At 40.7% G+C, this 20840-nt stretch overlaps 1 long non-coding RNA gene across 1 annotated transcript; it reads left to right on the top strand.

Annotated features, from left to right (window-relative positions):
• Positions 1-1248: 1248 nt before the first annotated feature.
• On the top strand, positions 1249-2347 carry LOC118253489 (uncharacterized). Its single transcript, XR_004780445.1, has 3 exons — positions 1249-1373; positions 1966-2125; positions 2256-2347. It is a non-coding gene; the product is annotated as an uncharacterized LOC118253489 (long non-coding RNA).
• The last annotated feature ends 18493 nt before the right edge of the window (positions 2348-20840 follow it).

Raw genomic sequence — 20840 nt, 5'->3', positions numbered from 1 at the left:
AATGGAGAAGGGTGAACTTTTATAAATGAAATACTGGTTTTCAACCTGGGAAGTCTGGACGTTTTTTTCTGGACTTTGGGAGAGGAGACCCTGAAAGGTGTTGGGCAAGTCATTGTCAGGATGTTGCCCAATGGTTCTACCTCTGTAAACCAGAGGTGATGATATGTCTCTGTCTTGTCTGCTGAGCTTTTGCATTCTTGATCTGTGCTAGATCTCTGCACCTACACTAGTTAATGTGTGGTGATTTTTGTATCCCATTTACCAATAACCACATGGGCTCTGTCTCTGACTCAGTATTGATCCGTGAAAGCTTTGTTACCCTGTTAAGCACCTTCAATAACAATTATTCCTTTTTTATAGCTCACCTTCCATCATGATCAGTCTGCACATTTTTGAGTTGCTTTCATTTCTCCCACTGACATTGGATGTTTTAAGGAGGTAAACCCCTGGCCTCCTCTATCATGCTGTCAAATGCTGAACATCAGACCTGTGCCTGAATTATCAGTTGCACGTGGATTATGTTACCTGTCTCTGTTCTGATCTGTTTCTGTTTTCCATATGATACAGCTGGTGTAGGGTTTTTTATCATACAAAAGCTATAACCTTGAAGAACCAACATTAATTTCCTCTGGAGCCTTATGAAAAATATCAGGGGTGCGCCTGACTTGTGGTGACAGAGCTTTTCAGCATACTTGGAGAAAGAACTGCTTCTGGGCACACATGGCAGCCAGATATAACTTACATGCACAGCGGCGTACATATAGTACTAGTTCATTAACTTTCCCTTCACGAATCTGCTAACCAGATACTTTACTAGCACTTTTAATGTACCATCACATGTCTGGGGTCAGATATTAGTAATACCCAGCTGCAGATCAGACTGAGTTTCCATAAGACCTCAAACAATAGTGATTAGGTGAAAGCTTAATACCTTTAGACTCTTATAAACCCTCTGTCTCATATATTACATTGAACATTCATGAAAGGGAAGACAGAATAAATTAGTCAATGTAAAATATAATTGGAAGTCTAAGATAATCCCATAATTCCCAATATTATCCCTAATAACATGATCCAAAAACCAGTGATGAAATGGAGCAGCAAGGTCATTACATGCCAAAGCTGAGATAAGATCTTCCTTAGATTCTTTCCTGCAAGGCCTAACCAAAGAATGTGAAAGTAATTTGAAAAAGTCTAGAAGTAGTCCTTAGTCTGAAGGGATAAAGAGCTCACAGATGCATATAACGTTCCTCAGTCTTTCTGAATAAAAGACTTTGCTGAGACAGCCACAAATCCCTGAAAAGAAATCACTGTCATTTGGGAGCCTGAGGCTGATTTTTATCAATTCCTAGGCACAATGAAGCAGATCCTGGGTATGATGAAAAAGTGGTGCAAGGGGACCTTGAATGTGCCCTAATGGCCACCTGATTGAAAACGCTTCTGGAAAGGGGCTTCCATCTGGGCTAGCTTTCTGGGAAAAATGAGAGTGGTTTTTTTTTTTTTTTTGAGTTATCTTTTTCCTTCATCCCAAAGCTGCAGGAAGGACTGGGGAGGTGCGTGGTGGCTCTGAGGGTGGATCACAGCTGTGTGGTGATCCTGAGCTGGAGCACCTGTGGCTCCTCCGGCCTGTGGTGGCAGCTGTGCAGCTGAGGCCTGCTCATGCCTGCAGGCTTTTTTCTTCTCGTGTGACCAGCACTGCCACCACCACCAGGCAGAGTGGCTAATGGGAGAAGTGGCTGATGCTAAGGTTCAGCTGACTTTCAGCCAGTCCATTGCCCACAGCAAGGTGGGGAGGAGATGAGCACCTGTGGCTCTCTGGTACTTGGGATCACTGTACCGTAGGGCCTAACAGCTGGGACAGTGGCAGTGCTATGGGCAGGCCACCAAACGTGCAGTTGTGTGTGCCCTGAGCTGAGAGGGGAGTATGAAACCAAGCAAAACTTGGGTTTTGTGTTCTCTTTGCAGACAGAAGACAGCCAGGTACCAGCAGAATGTAAGTGTTCCCAAGGCAGCTGCTTGTAGAGGAGTGGTGCGGTGATGTCTAGGGCTCAGCATCACACAGACTTCCTTGAAGCTGCTCCTTCTCTCCTTCTTCTTTTTTTCCCATAGGATCCTGGGAAAAAGGGTAAGCAAGCATTTCTCATTTCCACTGGTGTAGACTGTGAATGCAAGGGGACTTTCTATGATTTTGTCTAGAAAGGAATTGTGGTCTGGACATACGGTCTTTTAATTTGGAAAAATCTTATATTTTCCAGGGTGCTTGCCATAACTCAGGGAGAGTTTGGACTCGCAGCAAAAATGGGTGGGTGGAAAAGCTGTTTTCTGTTTGCTTTTTTTTTTCTACTCCAGTTTGGGCTCTGACACACAATGCTTCACTCTGTTGCCTGAGACTTTGCCACTAAAACCTTGGGAAGAAAGGAACCTTCTTCCCTGTTGCAAGGCTGGTATTGTTCAGGATACCCTGCTGGGCTTCTGAAGACAAGTGATGACAGATACCCTGTGACAGACGTAAAAAAACCAGTTCTGGAGTCTGAACAGCAAATCAAATATAAGAGCAAAAGCTAAAGTGACTTGTGTGTGTCTTCATAGTTGCCTCCCAGTTTCAAAACAGGCTATATAAGAGTAAAGCATTTAAAATACTTCTTGGGAAAACTGCCTACTTTGAATAACTGAGAAGAAATGTGAAAGATAATTTGTAACTATGAAAATATGTAGCAGTAAAACTTCTGGAGAAACAATGCAGAGCATGGATATAGAGATCTGGAGTTGTAAAAGCCTGTAAGTCAGATAAACCACCAGGGATTCACTTTTACTATGGTGAGAAGGCTCCCAATTCTCAGTACAGATGTGAGACGTCTATGCCCAGTCTAAAATAGTCCATCCCCTTGGACAATTAAACTTAGATTGTTAAAGTTAAATGCCTGGCTGGATCATTAACTTTATTTTGTAATAATAAAAGGATAGTGACAACTTCCAGTAAAAGAGTCAAATTATGTGTTATTCCTAACCTATGATTCCTATGGATTATGGGCAAAATCACAGCCAACACACAGCACAGTTCCCCCTTGGACAGATCTGGTTTAAAAATCACCGTTATGAAATAAACACAAGAGGCTCAGTCAAGTGAACTCTAATCCAGTTTGGTTGAATGGCAGAGAGTTATTCCTGCACATAAACATTTCAAGTGTCGAGGGGCCTGAGGGGACGTCATGCTCTGACCTTGCCTAACCTGAGAGCAAACAGATGAAGATGGACGAGTAGCTACGTTTGTGGCAACGGAAGAGCAGGAGCAGAGAAACAGTACAGCTCTAACATGGTTAACTCAGGCTTGGCTAATCAGGGCTGTCTGGGGGACTGAGACACAGCCTTGAGGCAGGGGGGTGGCAGGGGCTGCTTTCACTCCCCACAGCAAAGGGGAAAGTGTCTGCTAGATCTACCCAAACTGAAAGAAGAGGAACTTTAGTATACCTCATCCAGTCAAATGGCAGAGTTGGTCACTAAGCACGTGTGAAAATGCTTCCCAGAATCTTGTTTTTCTGTTTTCCTGTTTATATCCTGTGGGTAACCAAATACATTTGCATGCTTAAAGGTTCTACAAGGGTTAATTCATTGGGACTACCTTGGGGATAGAAATATTTGGAAGCACTGGAATTCCAGTTTCTCCAAGTGTGAGTGGATGTTATCTGTTCATGTCTGACTGTGTCTTTGATATCTTCAGATGGAAGGTGGTGATGACGCCCCAAGCCATTTCATGCCAGCCATATATCACCGTCTGGCACCAGTCCTCCTTTGACATCTGACCTGAGTGCTATCAGTTGCAGTACATTCAATTGCCTGCAAAAGTCAGCTTTCTCCTGCATGGAATGCCATTTCCTGCAGCTCCTGGCAGACCCCGTGGGCCAGAAATCTCTCTAGGCATGGCTCTCTCCTCAAGAATGTCTGTGAAATGCCTGTTTCCACCATGGAAGAGGCCCTCTTCACTCTTGTGTAGCTTGCACTTTTGGGCTTAGCTCAGCCTTGCACTGGGGACAGGATGGATAGGCCTCAGTGAATGAGTGAACAGTTATCCAGCATCTCACTTTGTTTTTATTTCATCACCTCTCACCCTGAGATGAATCGAGTCCCAGAATTTGGTGGGGAGCTGGGAGTACCCGAGCTGCCAAGAGTCACCTGAAAGCACTGCACAAAGGCTTCCGTTGCTAAGAGCAGCAGGCAGGTGCTGGAGCCATGAAAATGGCTCTACCTGCATTCTCTTTGCACCTTCTGGACTTTCCAGCAAAAAGGCAGAATGAGGGAGAAAACAAGATTTAAAAAACAAACAAACAAACAAACAAAAAAAACACAACAAAAAACAAACATAAATGTTAAATAGGCAGCTCGCCTCTGTGGGGTTTTTGAACATCTCCTCCACCAGTGTCAGTGTTCAGCAGGTATTTAATTCTGCCCCACTGAAAATAATACAAGTTTTTTTTTTTTTTTCTCCCAGCGTCTTCAGTGGGAACTTCATCCAACCTACTACCCAAATCCAGATCTTTTTGTGCACAAGAAAACTGTGTGCTCAAGTTGAGTCTTAATGCTCTGCTTTTTTTTTCGTGTGATTTCTGGAGGCCTTTGCAAAAGCAAATTGAAACCCTTCTCCTTAAAAATTCATGGTGTAGATTCCCATGCAATCAATCAGCAGGCCTGCACTGTTAGTGCTGAGTACAAGCTCGGCCTGTATGAGGCAACGTGTTCTCATGACTAAGGATGCCACAACAGTCTGCCTTGAAACTCCAAGAGCATCAAATTGCGAGAAAAAGCAATGTGGGAGTTCCCATTCTCACAATGATAGTGGTAGCTGAAAAGTTCATTTTGCCAATGGGGTTCCTGCTTAAATGCAAACAGCAGAGGAATGTGGAGCTTGTGATTCCTGACTAGGTTTTATGGCATAGACTGGGATATTTCTTTCAGTACAATCCTGACAATAACATCTACTAAGTCCTATTTGGAAAGGCTCACAATGTAACCTTTCCCAGTTCATACCACCTGGACCATTGGATTTTTTGTCTTTCGTTTTAAAGTTAATTTTTCACTATATATATATATTTCTTTTCAAAATTGCAGAATTGCCCTTTTCTTGTTCATACTGAGGAATATAAAGACATAAGGGAAAACTTTGCTTTTTTCCAGCTCTCATTATTTAATGCAAACAGTTTTGCCCATCAGAGAACAACACTTCCACTGAGGACCAGTAAGTGAGTTCTGACTTTGCTTTTAAGCCATATTTCATCTAATATTGGGACCACATTTCCCTGCTTGTCTATAGTTAGAGCTCGTAAAGAAGAAAGACTGAGCCTTTCTTGCTGACAGAGTACTTTGGAAACTTGGGTTTTGAGGTTAATATTTTTAATGTTCTGATCCCACGGAAGAAAATAGGTAATTAGGACATTTTTACAGGGGAAAAATGGCAAGGAGGAGATGAGAGAGGTCCAGCTCTCAGCCTGACAACGGTAGTCTCTTGAAAGCGGAACTGTGGTGGGCAGTTTCAGTGTGGTGATTTGTTTGATCTGCTATAAAATCCTCTATACCAGTGTGCAGCTACCACCCACTTATATTTATTATGCAGTTTTATTTTTGCTTGGTAATATTTTTCTTGTGTTTATTTTAAAAGGTCTACATTTTGTGGTGACAGTCTCCCATTTTGCAAATTAACTGCTAGCAGATGTTGCTGTGTGGTGTGAAGCACACACAGCAGCCTAAACCACCGGGCTCTGGATACTGGCTTAGGAAAGCTTTGTGTTTTTCGAGCAAGTTTCAGGAGTATCTGTGAAGTGCTTATGTAGAATCTTATTCAGAAAATAAATTACTGTTGTTTTTATAGCTTTTAGATGTTTTTAGTGTTTGGAATTACTGCTGAAACCTAACAAGTCTGTACTTTGGTTTAAGAAATGAAATATCATTTGAGCGGTGTTATTTAGGAAGGGATTAGCTGCTGGTACACTATATACAGGCAAAGGCAGGTAAATCATACTTAGAGCTGCAGTGACCTTGTATTTTCCACTGTAAGATCCCTGCTACTGCTGCATGTAGCTCTGCTGAAGCTTAGCTTTTGGAGCTAAAATCTTCGTGTGAGCTGTGTGCCTCGAGTAGGCTATTTTTGAAACTATTCCTGAAGAAATGAGATTGAGAAATGTGGATTTGTGCATTTCCCTTTGGAACAGGGGTATTTCAGTTCAGTTAGGGCATTGACCTGTTGGTAGGGATGTGCTTTTTTTTCTTTTTTCTTTTTTTTTTTCCTTTTTTCTTTTTTTTTTTTTCCCATGCAACTGTGAAATCTCAACCAGTTTTGGATAAAGCCTGCATTTATGAGAAGCTGAGGTTACATGCTTTGCAGGGACTGGTGAGGCAGGCAGCTCACCTGTCCAGGCCCCTTGCATATTGTGCTACAGCTGCTCAGCCAAGTAATGCCGGGTGAGGTGTAAGCGCTCGCTGTTCTCCATGCCTCTCATGGGTAGGGCAAGAGTGTGGAGGGGAAAAAGGGTGTTACACTGCAGCAAATAACTCAGGCTAGATATGGAGAGATGCTTATAATTCTAGGTAGGTATGAACAACTTTCTGTACTGCTGGTCAGTATAGTCTCACTGTCTAAATTGTTGCAGGGGTGCTCCGGAAGAAGCATGGCTGTGGCTCCATCACTGAAGGTTTTTAAGATCTGTTTGTGCTTGCTGTTGTTAGGAACGACCCAGGTATAGTCAGCTCTGCACTAGACGGGAATGGGCTGGAAAACCTTTAAAGTTCCCTTTTAAATCTACCCTTTACTGAGCCTTGCTGTGTAGCTTCCCTCAAAGGATTTGGAAGGTTACCCGGGTTTGCCCCATTAGAAACATCATTGTAGAAAAGCTGTCCACTAGATGTCACTGGTACTTCACTGAAGTCAGACTCGAAGGGCCTTTTCTGGTGGGTGGATAAGGAGGTGATGTGCAGGTGGGCAGTATCATTCTGCTTGCCCCCCTCACCTCTGCTCCTGTGCTGAGGCTTTCCCTGCCTCTCCACGGACATTGCATGTTGGCCCCAGGAACTGAGCCATTTCTGGGCTCCCACGCAGCGGCTGATAGCTTGCACGAGCTTAGGACCCCCCTAAAATGCTACGTTATATGGTAGGGTTTTGGAGAGCCTGTGGATGGGCAAAATGACGCTATCACGATTTGCACTGCGCAAGCACATTAGGGCAAAATGTCACAATTGCTCTGAAAGCATTCCAGTGGTACTCTAGTTACTAGGATTTCCAAGGATTTTATTTTCTTATCTTCCAAAAGTAACAGCTAATTCAGCATGTTGTTCTCTCTGAGATAAATCTCTGTGCTAAAGGGGGAATATGGAGACTCTTGTGTGCTTTTTCCATTAAAAAAACACCAAACAAACAAACAAAAAAAAAACCTGTAAAGAGGATCTGGTATGTTCAATACCCTTGTTAAAGAAGGGTTATCATAAAGGTGGCAGATGAACAGAAGCTGATCTTCCCCGCTGTTTTTAATGCATACGTTGGACAAATTATATCTGCTTTATTTCACTTGACCTGCTAGAGGTCTCTCCAGTTAAATCACCTGTAGTTGGCCTATAGTTGACCCTTTGTTGACTTATTTAATCATCTGCCTAGTTTTCAGAACAGGTTATGAGCATTCAGACTTAAATCAGTCCTTGAAAAGGTCCTGTCATTAGGCAGCAAGGCTCATACCTGATAATCTGCCCGTCACATAATATGAACACAGATGACAATCACTTACCTCTTTTATGTCATGATATAAGGCTGAAATTGCCTAAAATGAGGAAGAAAGCCATTATTTAATCAATGGAATTGCGTCAATTGAGTAAAATTTGTCTCTAGTGTAAACAAATGGAATGTCTTTGCGCTCTGTGAAAACAAGACTAAATTACTTGCAGATCTTGCAGATAGAAAAACATAGGAAGTAGACTTGTAGGCTCACACATTCAGGGTTTTGGAGTAGACATTTAAAATAATTATCCAGATTATACTGGATTACTTAATATATTTTTTGCATCATGCATGTGCACTTTTATTTCTGAAACAATAAAAACAGTACTTGTCTTTTTTTCAGTTGTTTGGTTATATGAGAAATGCATTAGGACAATGCATGTTTATTACTAAATGTACCAGTTAAATTGAAAATAAGGCAAAAAATATTTTTGGAAGTGGGTTGAAGAGAAGTCATCAGTGTTACCCAGTACAGAGAAATTTAGGTACATGTACCCAATGAGCCTTTAGCTGAGACAAAGGTCTTTCATTAAGAGAAAAAGTTATTCTGAGCTTCTTCTTTGTAGCCTCATATTTATGTAAATAACAGAACACAAAGAATTTAGCACTTTCTAGGCTCATATATTTACCCAATTACCAAGTTTTCAGTACTGTTAACACTCAATATGTAGTGGCTACCTCCTGAACAGTCTATATGTGGAAACAGCAGAAGCTGCATGGGCTATTGAGATTTCAGTCTGCAGGCTTTCTACCTATCCTTAAGTTTTCCACAGATCCAATAGAAAAAAAAAAAAAAATTTGAGCATGTTAAAGATACACAGTTTGTAATCTGTAAATATCAGAATTGCTACCTTGCTGAATTACATTTTGTTTGCATTTTTGTACCTGGACCTAAGTGACCAGCTGGAACAGGATCAATCATGTGCTTGAGCTGATATCTCTAGAATGCAAGATATGCCTACGTAAGTCTTTCATACCAATTCAGAAACTTGGATTGCTCTGGAGAGAAGTCCGTAGGAATAAGCTAGTCTGAGAACCGGGTATTTCATCAAATGTTGTAAAGCTCTTGTTGTGACCTTCTCGAGATAATGCTGGATGATTGAAAGAAACCATGTGGGAGAGGCAATAAACCTGATGTTTAACTTGCAGATCTTGATTCAAGAGACTTCCAGGAAAGCCACTATAATCAATGAATTCCTGAAGAACTAGGCTGAAAGACATTTAATCAACTCAGCACCCTGTAGGGCTGGTCCTTAACTGAGACACATGAGAGCTGACAGGCAAAAGGTAAAGAGGCGGGCAGAATTTAAGTACCAAAGATCATAAAAAAGGCATAGTAAATATGTACTGTGTTAGTCCTCACCCTCCTCTTCTTTGAGTTGTCTAGAGAGTTGTGGTTATGCAGGGTAGGGTCACATCAGGGAAAACAGCTATCTACTGAAAGAGTCCTTGCCTCATGGCTATTGCGTGCTCTTCTGCCACTGTCTGTGCCAGGCTCTGACTTGAGGAAACCAGCTCTCCTGCTTTCATGCTAGCTGTGCTCAGGGGCTCCCATCGGCACATGGGTGTGAGGTGTGACTGCTGTTCGTGCAAAGGTAGGACTACCTACCTACTGCCTTCACCATCTGTCAAGCTACAGTGTGTGGGAGAGGGCATTTGAAAGACGCTGGGCTGCAGGGCTGCTACCTGTCTGTCAGACAGTTAATTGTGGTTAGGGAGCAATAGTCCTGGTGGTGTTTTCTTCTCGGACTTGTTTTCAGGAGGATAAAATAGGAAAGAAATGACATCTTGGTAGATTTGAGGATTTGGAGTCAGAACTCTGGGTTCTGTCCTTGACCTTGCCAATACAGGAGCTGCAAATTATGAACCAGAATTACAGAAGAAATGGGGACTCCTTGCAGCCCCCAAGATGTGAGTTCTGACAACCCACAGAGCTTGTACAAAGTGAGGCTTAAACACCTCCCCTTCATGTGCGATACTAGCTCTCATGCTTGCTGCCTGCATTCTGCAGGGGGATATGAACTTGAAACTCCTTTGGTTTATTTGGATGTATGGCTTCTACAACTCTCTCCCATGTCTGTCTTCGCTACCAGCCCTAAAGTCTCCATCTGGCTAAACACAAGTCAGGGAGTTTGTTGTCACTGCAGTTTCTGTGTGGCCGTTTATCTGCAGGAGACAGAGTTCCTGTATTTCAAAGGTGGCAGCTTTAGCTGGATGCTGTCCCCTACCAAATCTCAGACTCCACGAGCAGCCAACTGCAGTGGGGCATTTCCCATTTTATCTTGATGGTGTAAAGTAAGGCGTCCTTTCTGCAGGCAAATTTTGTGGGAATGAGGAACGGTTTGTCCAGCTGAGAACAGAATGGAAGAGTGTGGGTGTGGGGAGGCTCTGGGTGGGAGGAACTGTAAATCCCTGGGGTCAGTTAATATTCTTCTGGCTTTTGAGAAAGCAGCAGGAAGGTGACTGCCAGCTCCAGTTTCATTAGGGTGATGCTCTCTGGAACACCCTTGGCAGTTGGTTTCATTTACAGGTCAGTTTACTGATAAAGTTCACTTCCTTTAATTGGGAGGATGCTTTGGGTATCTGAATATGTTTATTCAGAAATGCCTGACATAATAGCTGATAAAGAAAACATTATGCTAGATTTTCATAAAATAAATATATCTAATAGGTAATAGAGTGACATCTCTGTATTTGTCTGAGAGTCTGATTCCTACCACTTCTTATTTAATGCTCTAGTATCTGGTTTCTCTACTTTTGTGACTTAAGATAATTCGCTACCTTTTAACTGAATAAAAAAAAAATGCTCCTCATTGTTATGCTTTGCATAGGAAAGCATACTTAAGCAGCAAGGTAGAGAAATCTGCACCTTGAGAGAGTATCATGTAGTACAGAGACTTCTGAGAGATTAGCTTTTGAAGAACCTCTTTGTTTTTATTCTGAATTTGATCCAGTCCTGGGGATTTCATTTTCTTCTCCAGATCATTATGTTTGCATGTTTTCTTATCAAAGGAAGAATAAGTTTAGGGCATGAGCCTGTAAATCTATTTTCACATAATTTATTCGGAGTCACACGGTAGTGGTGCCATTGAAGGGAAAGATGTTGTTTATCTTTTAGTTTTACAACGATGTCTAGTCCTTGCAATGTGATTTTCATCTTTAGAGCTCAGCACATTATTCTGTTTTCCCACACTGTGATTAGCCAGGGATTGGCAGGTCTATCAATAAAATTCATATTTTTTTGTCTTTCTGCTTTGTCATTCTTATTGCTTATGCATCTCCTTATTGTATTGATCATCCAATGAAGTCAAGTTGCCTTTAATAATGCAAGATTGGAATTTTGCCTGATAGCCTCAGTTGAACAGAGGAACAGAGATTTACCCCGTGAATTTTTTAAGCCATTTTGGTTTTCTCTTGAGTCAGCCCACCACGTTGCTAATTATATTTTTGTTCAAAATAATGTTATCTCCCATTTTCCACAAAGAAACCTGAAGAGTTTATTGTTTCCCTGTTGTGCTCCCCTAACAGTTGCTGAGGTTTGTGAATGACTGTTTCTATCACTTATGAAAATGCTATGGATACTTTATGGGATTTATAGAAAAAAAGTTTCTGGTTTCCTCCTCCTTCCTTCCATTAAAACTCCGAATACCCCAGGGAGTGATTTCAGATGTGTTCAGAACCATAACCTGCAATAAATGATAGTGTGCTGGTGTGTAACGCAGCCAGGTGCAGTGTAACCACAGGGAATCACGCCATGGGTGCCACGCATGATGCAGACTGCACGTGGTAAGGGCCGAAGCCATTGTGCTGTAGGACGAAGAGCACCTTAAGCACTGGGAGTCTGGGAGTGATGTGGAGCTGCAGATTGACAATGGAGTGCCACAGTGATGAAAGCAGAGAAGTTTGGCTTTTTAAAAATAAGCGGTCTCCTCTGAAAGATTAATCCCATATAGGAAAATAGAGAGGAAAAATAAACTTGACCTCTTACTTGAAACCGAGGCAAGGACAAAGTCCAACTGTATCATGTCACATGTAAGGAGAATATAATGCCTCTGAAACATTTTGTTGCAAGAGAGGTGAAACCACTGCTGTTTTCATGACAGACAGCCTGATTCTGCATGCACAAGCTGAAGCCTTCTTCAGCTTTGAAGAGAGGAGGAAGAGAACTAAGGTCAGTTTTTAAAGTGGATTTGAAACATGTGTCTAATTAATTTAGATGCCCTTCTAATTAGGGGTTTAAGCATTAAGGAATCAGAAGTGTAGTGATCCTTTAAGGTCTACAGCTTCCATGTCCATCTCCCATGTCCATTTCCTCTTGATGTCAATGGGAAATGCACTCATAGGAGGAAAGCAATACACGTGGCCTCCAAGGATGATTTTAGTTGTAATTTCCCAGGTCTTTGGATTCTGCTGAGGAACCTTCAGACAAAAACGCAAAGAGTTTCCAGTTGCGAGAAGTTCAAATATATATATATTTGAAAGAGATTTCCTTCAGGTTTCTAACAACAGCTGATAAAAGTGTGGCTTTGTGCAGAGAGTGCAATAAACTTCACGTACACCTAAATTAAGTTGTTCCCCTATAGCAGCAGCTTGGTTGAGTGCTACTCTGTGCTTCTTGGCAAATCCGCTCACCGTATCTCCATTCTCCGAATAGATCAGCTTTCTGTAGCAACTCAGTAGTCAGGTTGTTTCCAGGTAAGCTTAGAATAAAAAGCAGGATTGCATTGTAATGATAGGGAAGAAAGTGCTAAGGTATTCTTGAGTGCTTGTAGTGCTAAGTCATAAACTTGGTTTTAACAGGCTCCAAAGACTGAGAGCTTTTGGTTTGTTGGACCAGGAGCTGGGATTCTTGTTCGATGTTTGCTCAGCTCTGCCGTGTGTGTAGATATCTTGCTGGGAGCAGAGGGGCTGTGCTCTGAAGACAACTTTTGGGCTGGGTCTGAAACTTCAGCTTTTGTAGGTCTATCTGAAGGACCTGTGGTTCCTGCTAGAATCAGCAGGAGCTGCAGGTACGTGATTTTGCCAAAGAGCAGGATGTGCTTCAAGGTGGACACTCTTGGTTTCAAGCTGGCTGTTGGAAATGCTGCATCTAGCCTCTTTGTGCTTCTCTTCAGGATGTAGGGTGCTGCCAGGCTTGTCTGGCTGGATATTTGCCAGTGTTTTTAAGACCCCTTAGGGGATTGAACAGCTGTACATTACTCTTGTTTTTAATAATTGTAATGCATTTATTTTATTATAACTTGGGTAATATTTATTTAGAACAGCTCAAGCCATCTTCTAAGACCTATGAGTTATGGTTTTGGTTCCCTGTCAGTCATTTTTTCAAAAACTTGGTGTCATAGATTTTGCTTTGCTCAGTGAGACAGTCTTAGCTCTTCTTTTGGCCTTGGGAGCAGTGAGCATAAACAAGTGATGTTGCATCCCACAAATTGCATCATATTTGCAGTGCAAGGGTCTGGTTCACTTCTGTGTTTCAGTTAATGCTGTAACCCCAAAACAGTTGATCTGGAATAACATAGGTGGTAATCAGAGAAGTTGACAAAAATGCCCATAGGCCACTACCAACATTTAAAAATAATACAGCCACCCAACACTTCTCTGCTGCATCGAAACTAGGTTGCTGGTATACTGGGAATCACCCTATCATAGAATCATAGAATATCCTGAGTTGGAAGGGACCCACAAGGATCATTGAGTCCAACTCCTGTCTCCACACAGGCCCACCCAAAAATCAGACCATGCGTCTGAGAGCGTTGTCCAAATGCTTCTTGAACTCCAGCAGGCTTAGTGCTGTGACCACTTCCCTGGGGAGCCTGTCCCAGTGCCCGACCACCCTCTGGATGAAGAACCTTTTCCTCCCACCCAGCCTGAACCTCCCCTGACCCTGTTTGTATTTCATTCAGACAAACATGGAATTGTCCAGCTGTTCCTCTTGTCTGCTCTGCCTGATTTCTCCACCAAGAGATATTTCCAAACCCACACCACAGGAGGAAATTTTCCACTCCTCCTCAGTTCCTGGGTGCTCCAGGGTGAGTTAGGTAGCAGTATCTAAACAGGTGGGAATCCGTAGGGCCATCTTCATTACATGCATATTTTATTGCATTTAAAATGATGATCAACGGAGAGTCTGAAAGTAAAGTAGAGAATACATAACAGTTGAATTCCTTGTGAACCAGAGGAAATTCATCAAAATCTGCTTTACAACTTCTTTACAGTCTGCTTTACAGTTCCTTACCCATTGTGCAGAAATGCAAGTTCCAACTTCTTTCAAACTCATTGCCAAGAGAGCAAAATATTGTTTTAACGTTATTTTCTTATTTTCACTCTCTGATTAGTCCTCTTGTTTCTGTATGAATAAATGTCTGCATGTCCATCCACAAACACTTTGTGTTGTGCTTCATCCAACAAACAGATGCTGTTTAATTTCTTCTGATCTCTTTTTTTTCTGATTAACCTCTTCATTGTCTATATTGTTATAGACACAATTCCAGATTTTTCACTTTATGTTCTTTTAAAAATAGAATAAGGATGATGATTTATTGCTTGTATGATGTTAGGCCTAAAAACCCTTCCATGGACTCTTACTCAGTTGCTTTAGGAGTTGTATAAAACCAGAACAAAGGCAATGTGTTTATGTGTTGTGTACTTTTTAACTGGTTATTTTAGAAATGCAAGAATTCATCTTAACTGTGAGCCAAATTTTTTTTCTGTTCTCTGTAGGCTAACTCTATTAACTCTATACCGGGATTGAAAAATCTGACAAACTTGACAGTAGATGCTCATTATTCTGTCCTTGATAACTTCAGTGATTAGAAATAATTAAATGAGAGCCTGCCTATTAGAGATGTTGCCTTTCAGAGGATAACTTGATAATTATTTTTTCCTGAGAAGGATGCTATCTTAGTTATTTCTCTTGTAGGAAATTCTGATTCATCAAAGCCTGGTGTGGTACTTAGGTAAGTTCAGGTTTCACAGGAAAATGAAAGACTGGACAATGGGATTTCACAAGATTTTATAGTGCCTTAATATAGCTTCAGCCAATTTAGCAAATATTATTTGTACTTATTATTCGCATCTAGATTTCTAAAGCATACTTCATTTTTAGTCTAACCTGTTTCTTGCAGTTCGTGCTTGTATATAACTTTCTAGTTATTTGGAAGCATTTTTTACTGATGGTCTTTATGCTGAGAAATAAAAGAGATACTAGAAAACAGCAGAGCTCCTGGAGAGCCATCTTGCTTGTATAGCTGCTGCGTCCCTGGGTATCTGCCACCGCCTCCAGGGAGCGGGATGCAATGAAACAGTAGATGCTCCTTTGAGGGATTCTCACTGAGCTGTTGACAAGTTCTTCATGGGCTGTGGACAATATACCACTATGCACTTGTGTCGCACCACAGGGCCTCCCATTGACGCTTATCCTTTTCATTTGGCCTCTGACCTCTGCTGCTTGCCACTTAGCGAAGCGGCAGTTCAGAAAAGAAAGCAAGAGTCAGACCAAAGTAGCTTTCGTGTACCTTGCATAGCCTAGCTTGCACTTCTTGATATTTTTCAAATTGCTACTAAGTAGTACAGATCCTATGTATTTTACCATTTGAAATGAAGCCCATTCTTGAGTATAAATGGACAAAACAGCTTTGCTGCTACCCAGATGTGTGAATTTTGACTCTGACATCATTATTTTTTCTTTTTATTTTTTTATTTTTTTGTCAGAAGTAATCCAGAACCAACCCTAGAGAATTAAAAAATGTACAAATGTGAATTTACAGGTTTGATCCCTGTGCAATTTCTGTCTTTCACACGTGTTAGTGATCTGTACTCAGGCTTACTGAGCTGAAAGTGAAATGTCATGTCTAAATAGAGTTTAGACAGTCCATGCAAGAACGATTTTTGAATCCGAACATCTCCTTCATTTGGATAATTAAAACACTATCTTACATTTTTTTGTTGTGTAGATGCCAATCTATTACATTTGAAACAGAAATAATTGCATTACTCTGGATCTGTGACTGGGGAGCTACAGCACCCCAACTCTTACAATGATACCACTGCTTAACTTCAGTGGGGCTTCCAAGTCTGTTAATTGAATAACTGGATTACAGAAATGTTGAAAAGCTACTTTGACCAGGATTCTGTTGTGTCAAGGTGTTGTAAAAAATCAGAATGAAAAATTATCTCTCATGACATGTGGGTTGGGAAAGAACTCAACAACCTTCTTCCATTCCTGTGCTTGATCCCTGGTAGAGGTTGAGTGATGTTCCCCCCACCCCACTCTTTCCTCCTTCCACTGTTTTTGGAAGAGGTCATCAAATCAAAGGGTAGAGCTAGAGGGAGGGAAGATGGTGATTTAGAGATCTAAAGGGTTGTGGGTTTTTTCCTCTTCACCCCCCCCCCCCTCCTTCAGCATGTAGTATTGATGTAATTCAGCACCTTTCCAATGACAACTATAGATGTGTGTTGATTACAGCCAGCCAAGAAACTGGCCTACAGGTCCACTCTTCTAGACTTACAAATGTAGAGTAAGGACCCTTTCCCTCTAAGAATTAGCAGCTTTCCCACTTTGTTGACAGTTAAATTGAAAAGATTCAGTAAAAATGAATTGGAAATTTCATTTTTAAATTTGAAATTGGGATAGCTGGAAAGGCAAAGCAAATGTTAAAAAAAAAAAAGACTACTCTTTTACAAAACAGGCAAAACTTTGAAAATATGCTCAAGAGTTTTATAAGCATAGCTTTTACTGAGTCAGTGGGATTTGTACTGTAAAACCCATGTAGACTTTTGAGTGTTTTGTCTATTATATACTTCAGTTTAGCTAAAACAAAATGTACAGACAGTGTTTAGTATTGATGTTGAAGATGCAGAACTATTGACTGGGAAGTGACTAATTCAGCTTTAAAGACGTTTACTTAGCAAGTCTTCAGTGTTCATCAGAGGTTTCATAGCTTTAGCTGTGCTTTACATAGTGCTGCTGAAACCAGAGTATTACTTAAGAAACTATTTTTTTTTTTTTTTTCATTAAAGATAGAAAAGATTCTGACTATTATCTGGCTGGAAATGTTCACGATTTAAAAACCAGTCTCAAATCTGAGGGTGGAGAAATGTCTGATCTGAGATTAAATTATTATTATTATTATTATTATTATTATTAAAATTAAAGATGTGCTTTTGGCAGGAGCATTACCAAAAGTGACAATCCAATTAAAAGTTTCTCAGTAACAATTAAACATCAAGGCACTAATGGTGAAAGGAAGCCGCTGGATATCCCAACAATTTAAGTTAATGCAGTAATTAAGTTATCTTCATTTGCTCCTTTGTTCTGTTAGGATATAAATAGTGGAGTGCTGAGTGGTTAATCCTTTTCTGTGCCTCTCAATGAACTAAGAAGGTGGTCTTTACTTAAGACAGACAATGATCAGACTATGAAGGTGGTCAGTTGTAGCTTCATTCACACTGGTGATCAGTGAATGCCAAGCGCTTGCAGGATTGGGGCCAATATTTATAACTTCAATCTACTGCATACCTCTTTTATTTCGTGATTCTTAACAGGTGTTCTCCCCCTGCCTGGTGCTCTGCAGACTGTGAAAGCAATTGAAAGTATTATTGTTAGACACTAAATACATCATGAAGATTAACTTGATAAATGATCAATTTTGGCTACATGCTTGAAATTTAAGTCAATTGTCTGGATGAAATGTGTAAATCCCTGTATAACAGACATTTATCTCTTTCCAGACTTTTCAGTGCTCTGCACAAGATGAAAGCAAACAAGTGGATAATCTTTTCTGGAAGGTGATTCAGTATTTTTACTCCACTAGGAATAATTTCCTGAGGTGTGGTGGCCAGCTGTGTGCATGCAGTGTGCGTAAACAATATGGCACACAGGTACTTTGGTGAGTGTTACCACAGGTGAAGTTGTGAGTAGCCTAGGATCTGACAGACATTCCAGATAGAAAATGGGATCTTCTTTTCCCAGCATCAAAGTCCTACAGGTCCTATCTCTGCGCTTGGAGTTTACTCCAGACAAGAATGATGGAAGTATTTATTGCTCCTGATAGCCTGCAGGATTTTTTCTGTGTATACGTTAGTGCATATATACTCTTTTGGGTATAAACTTTCTTGCCTGACCGAGCTTTTCTCCTTTTTTTTTTTTTTTTTTTTTTTTTTTTTTCTGGATAGGTTGTACTTTTTCAAAGCTCAATGCTTGCTTATGTTCCTAAGTGGCACAGCTGAAGGGTTACAGGCTGGTTATCAAAGTGCCTTTAAAAAGGGAATCGTCAGAAGTTAACGTGTACGAGCTATATGTCTTTACATAGCAATTTTCATGGGTTATCAGAGCAAAATATGACTTGCTTTGACCGTGGTCCCATCATAAGTTCTTACCTTGAAGAATTCAACCTCCTACTTTTACAACCTATTCAGAGTCCCTTTGGAGGTTTTAAACACAGCATGTTAGGAAGTTGGTTAACAGCAAATAAACCTGTGTGCTGACCTGCCCATGTGCTAATAATAAGTCATGAGTCTGCTTTTTAAGAAACTCTGTCACAAATGGTGGTTGAAAAAATAAATGCACGACCGAATTCCTACAGATAAGACCATCCAGATGGGACTGCTGGGGGATAGGTTAATGAGTTGGCCCTGCAGCCTTGATGGTGTTCCTTCAAAAAAGGGGCACATGTTGTTCAGACAAGCCCATGGCCTCCCTTTTCCAAAGGTGAAATTTACCATGGAGAGAAGGGCCAGTGAAAGGTCTCTGCCTCAGGCTTGCATGGGGCTTGACTGCTAGATCAGGTTTTGTGCTATCAAACCTCATTTTTAGGGAATAAACTAGCCCTTTTGGTGAGTTTCTGAACAGCAACCAAGCCTTGGCATGAAACTTTTGTGTAAGCTCTTGTATATACTCCTGTTCCTTAAAGATGTGCAGAGGCCTGCATTTATGGGTTAGGTAGGGGATATGTGATTATCTTGCTTTTACCTTTTAATGAATGCATAAAGGCTCTACGTGTGGGAAATACGCCATTATTTTTTGCAAGAATTGGATGGCTTTAATTTCTAGCTTTGTTTTTTTGTTATATCACTATAGTAATTAGTTCCACTTTTCCATAATACTAATCAGTTCAGCATTTTCTGAAAGGACTTTCTGTACTGCAGAAATTACTTCCATTTGCATGGAATGTTGGATTTGCTTAAAATAAGAAATGACGTTTTTGGCCACTAGATGCATTAGATATTAGGTACCTATGTTTTTGGGGGGAGATGTGGCAAAAGAATAACACCAATAAAAACAACAACAATCTGTAGGTATTATCTGCATCACAACAGCATTTCAGATTCTGGCGGTATGAGGCGATATACGTTTTATGCTCTGAATAAAAACAGAACGTGGATAACGTGAACTGAACTTGGTTCTGAGAGTTGCTTCCTCTTTTGGCTGATGGACAATTTACAGGGTTAGTTCCATGATTTCTAGTGTCTCAAGAGTGCATTAGAGTTTCACAGCAGGAGATTTGTAAAAGGGAAAGGAATGGTGTACAGGGAATTAAAAGGTCTGTAAAACTAGAGGCACTCTCTCCTGTGAGGAGTGATCTTGTCTAAATCAATAAACGTCCATGGTCTGTGTTTTTCAGCTGTGATTATTAGGACTGCGTGTTCAGTCAGTGCATTCTGAACAGAGCCAATATTGGCTTAATAACACCAAAAGATGTATTTACAGCTATTTGTCCAAATTCTGAATAACTGTTCCTTTTGTTCTCTGTCCTTTGCTATTCCCAAACTATAATGCAAACACATTTTGGCTCAGAAATCAGTGAAATATTTCTAGGGATGGTTAGCTGCAGGCATACGACTACTCCAGTTGACATTTGTAAGACTTTCTACAGGCTTAAAGGTAGGCACATGCTTGGATGGTTTGCTAACTCCAAGTCTCATTTTTTCCTAAGTACTGGGAGAAGAGAACATTATATTTAATGACTGTTGCATGTGCAATAAAAGATGTTCTTGGATAAAGAACATTATTATCTGCCATTCATTTTGCATTATTCTTTATTCACCGTTACCTGGTCCCCTGCTGAACTGTTTATCTTGGATCAAAAAACACAGTAAAGGGGCATCAAAGGTGCACCCTGATATAACAAGTAGTCAAAGGCAATGACTGAGCAAAAAATTCTTTAAAGTCCAAGATTTATTTTGCAGAAATACTATGTAAACATTTGGAAAAGTGGAATACAGCTAAAGAACTAGGAAGCAGGAAAGAAAGGGCTATGTGTACGTTTTCACTGCAAAAGGGTATTTTTTACAGCAAAGTAACTGGTGCCTGCTAAATCTTACTCTGCAAAGTCCTACACGCATTACAGGTTTCTACCATGCAGTACCTAAGTAGGGTTGTCTCTCTTCCATTCAGCAGTGACTGACATTACCTACTCTGATCTCTTAGGCTATAGAGCTTAGATTCTTCTAAGTGGAAAAACTAACATTTAGTAATGTAAAGTTAAGAAACTTTAGACAAAGACACAATTACAGCTGTGTACTTAAAAGTAAGAACATGAAACAGAAAACCAACTAGCTGGTTATGAGAAGGACATGTTGTTTATGAGCTGTTCAGTTACATTTTCTGCTGATCCATCTGCTTGTGGAAATCCTTTGCCATCCCTTGAAGACTAAAATATCATTCTGAAGATAGAAGTAGGATTCGAGTAGTACCATTCTCCCCAGATATCTTCTGATGAGGTGTCAGCTTCCTTTTGGCTGAGTCTGGAGGATAGATAAGGGACTATGGTTACAGGCACAAAGGGCTTTTATGACAAGGTGAGAAAGAGAAAGTTTCAGATTAACAGGAATTTGTATCTTTACTATGCTTTTAACTTCAGTTTCAAATCTTAAAACAGATTTTCACTGGTATGTGAACTCTGTGAACTCATGTCCTATTGCGTTTTAATTTCATCACACTGACTCTCTGACTTCAAAGCCTGCTCCAAGTCTAAAGAGAAGTTTGCAATCCACTTGATTTGGCTACAGAAACATGGGTTTGTTTTGTGCATTCACCAAACAGGGAGAGCTCTTGGAAGAGATCAACAAAGGATAAAAAAGGCTGCTC

This window comes from Cygnus atratus, chromosome 3 (genome assembly GCF_013377495.2).
Source record: "Cygnus atratus isolate AKBS03 ecotype Queensland, Australia chromosome 3, CAtr_DNAZoo_HiC_assembly, whole genome shotgun sequence".
NCBI lineage: Eukaryota > Metazoa > Chordata > Aves > Anseriformes > Anatidae > Cygnus > Cygnus atratus.
This window is presented reverse-complemented; position numbering and strand designations above follow the sequence as displayed.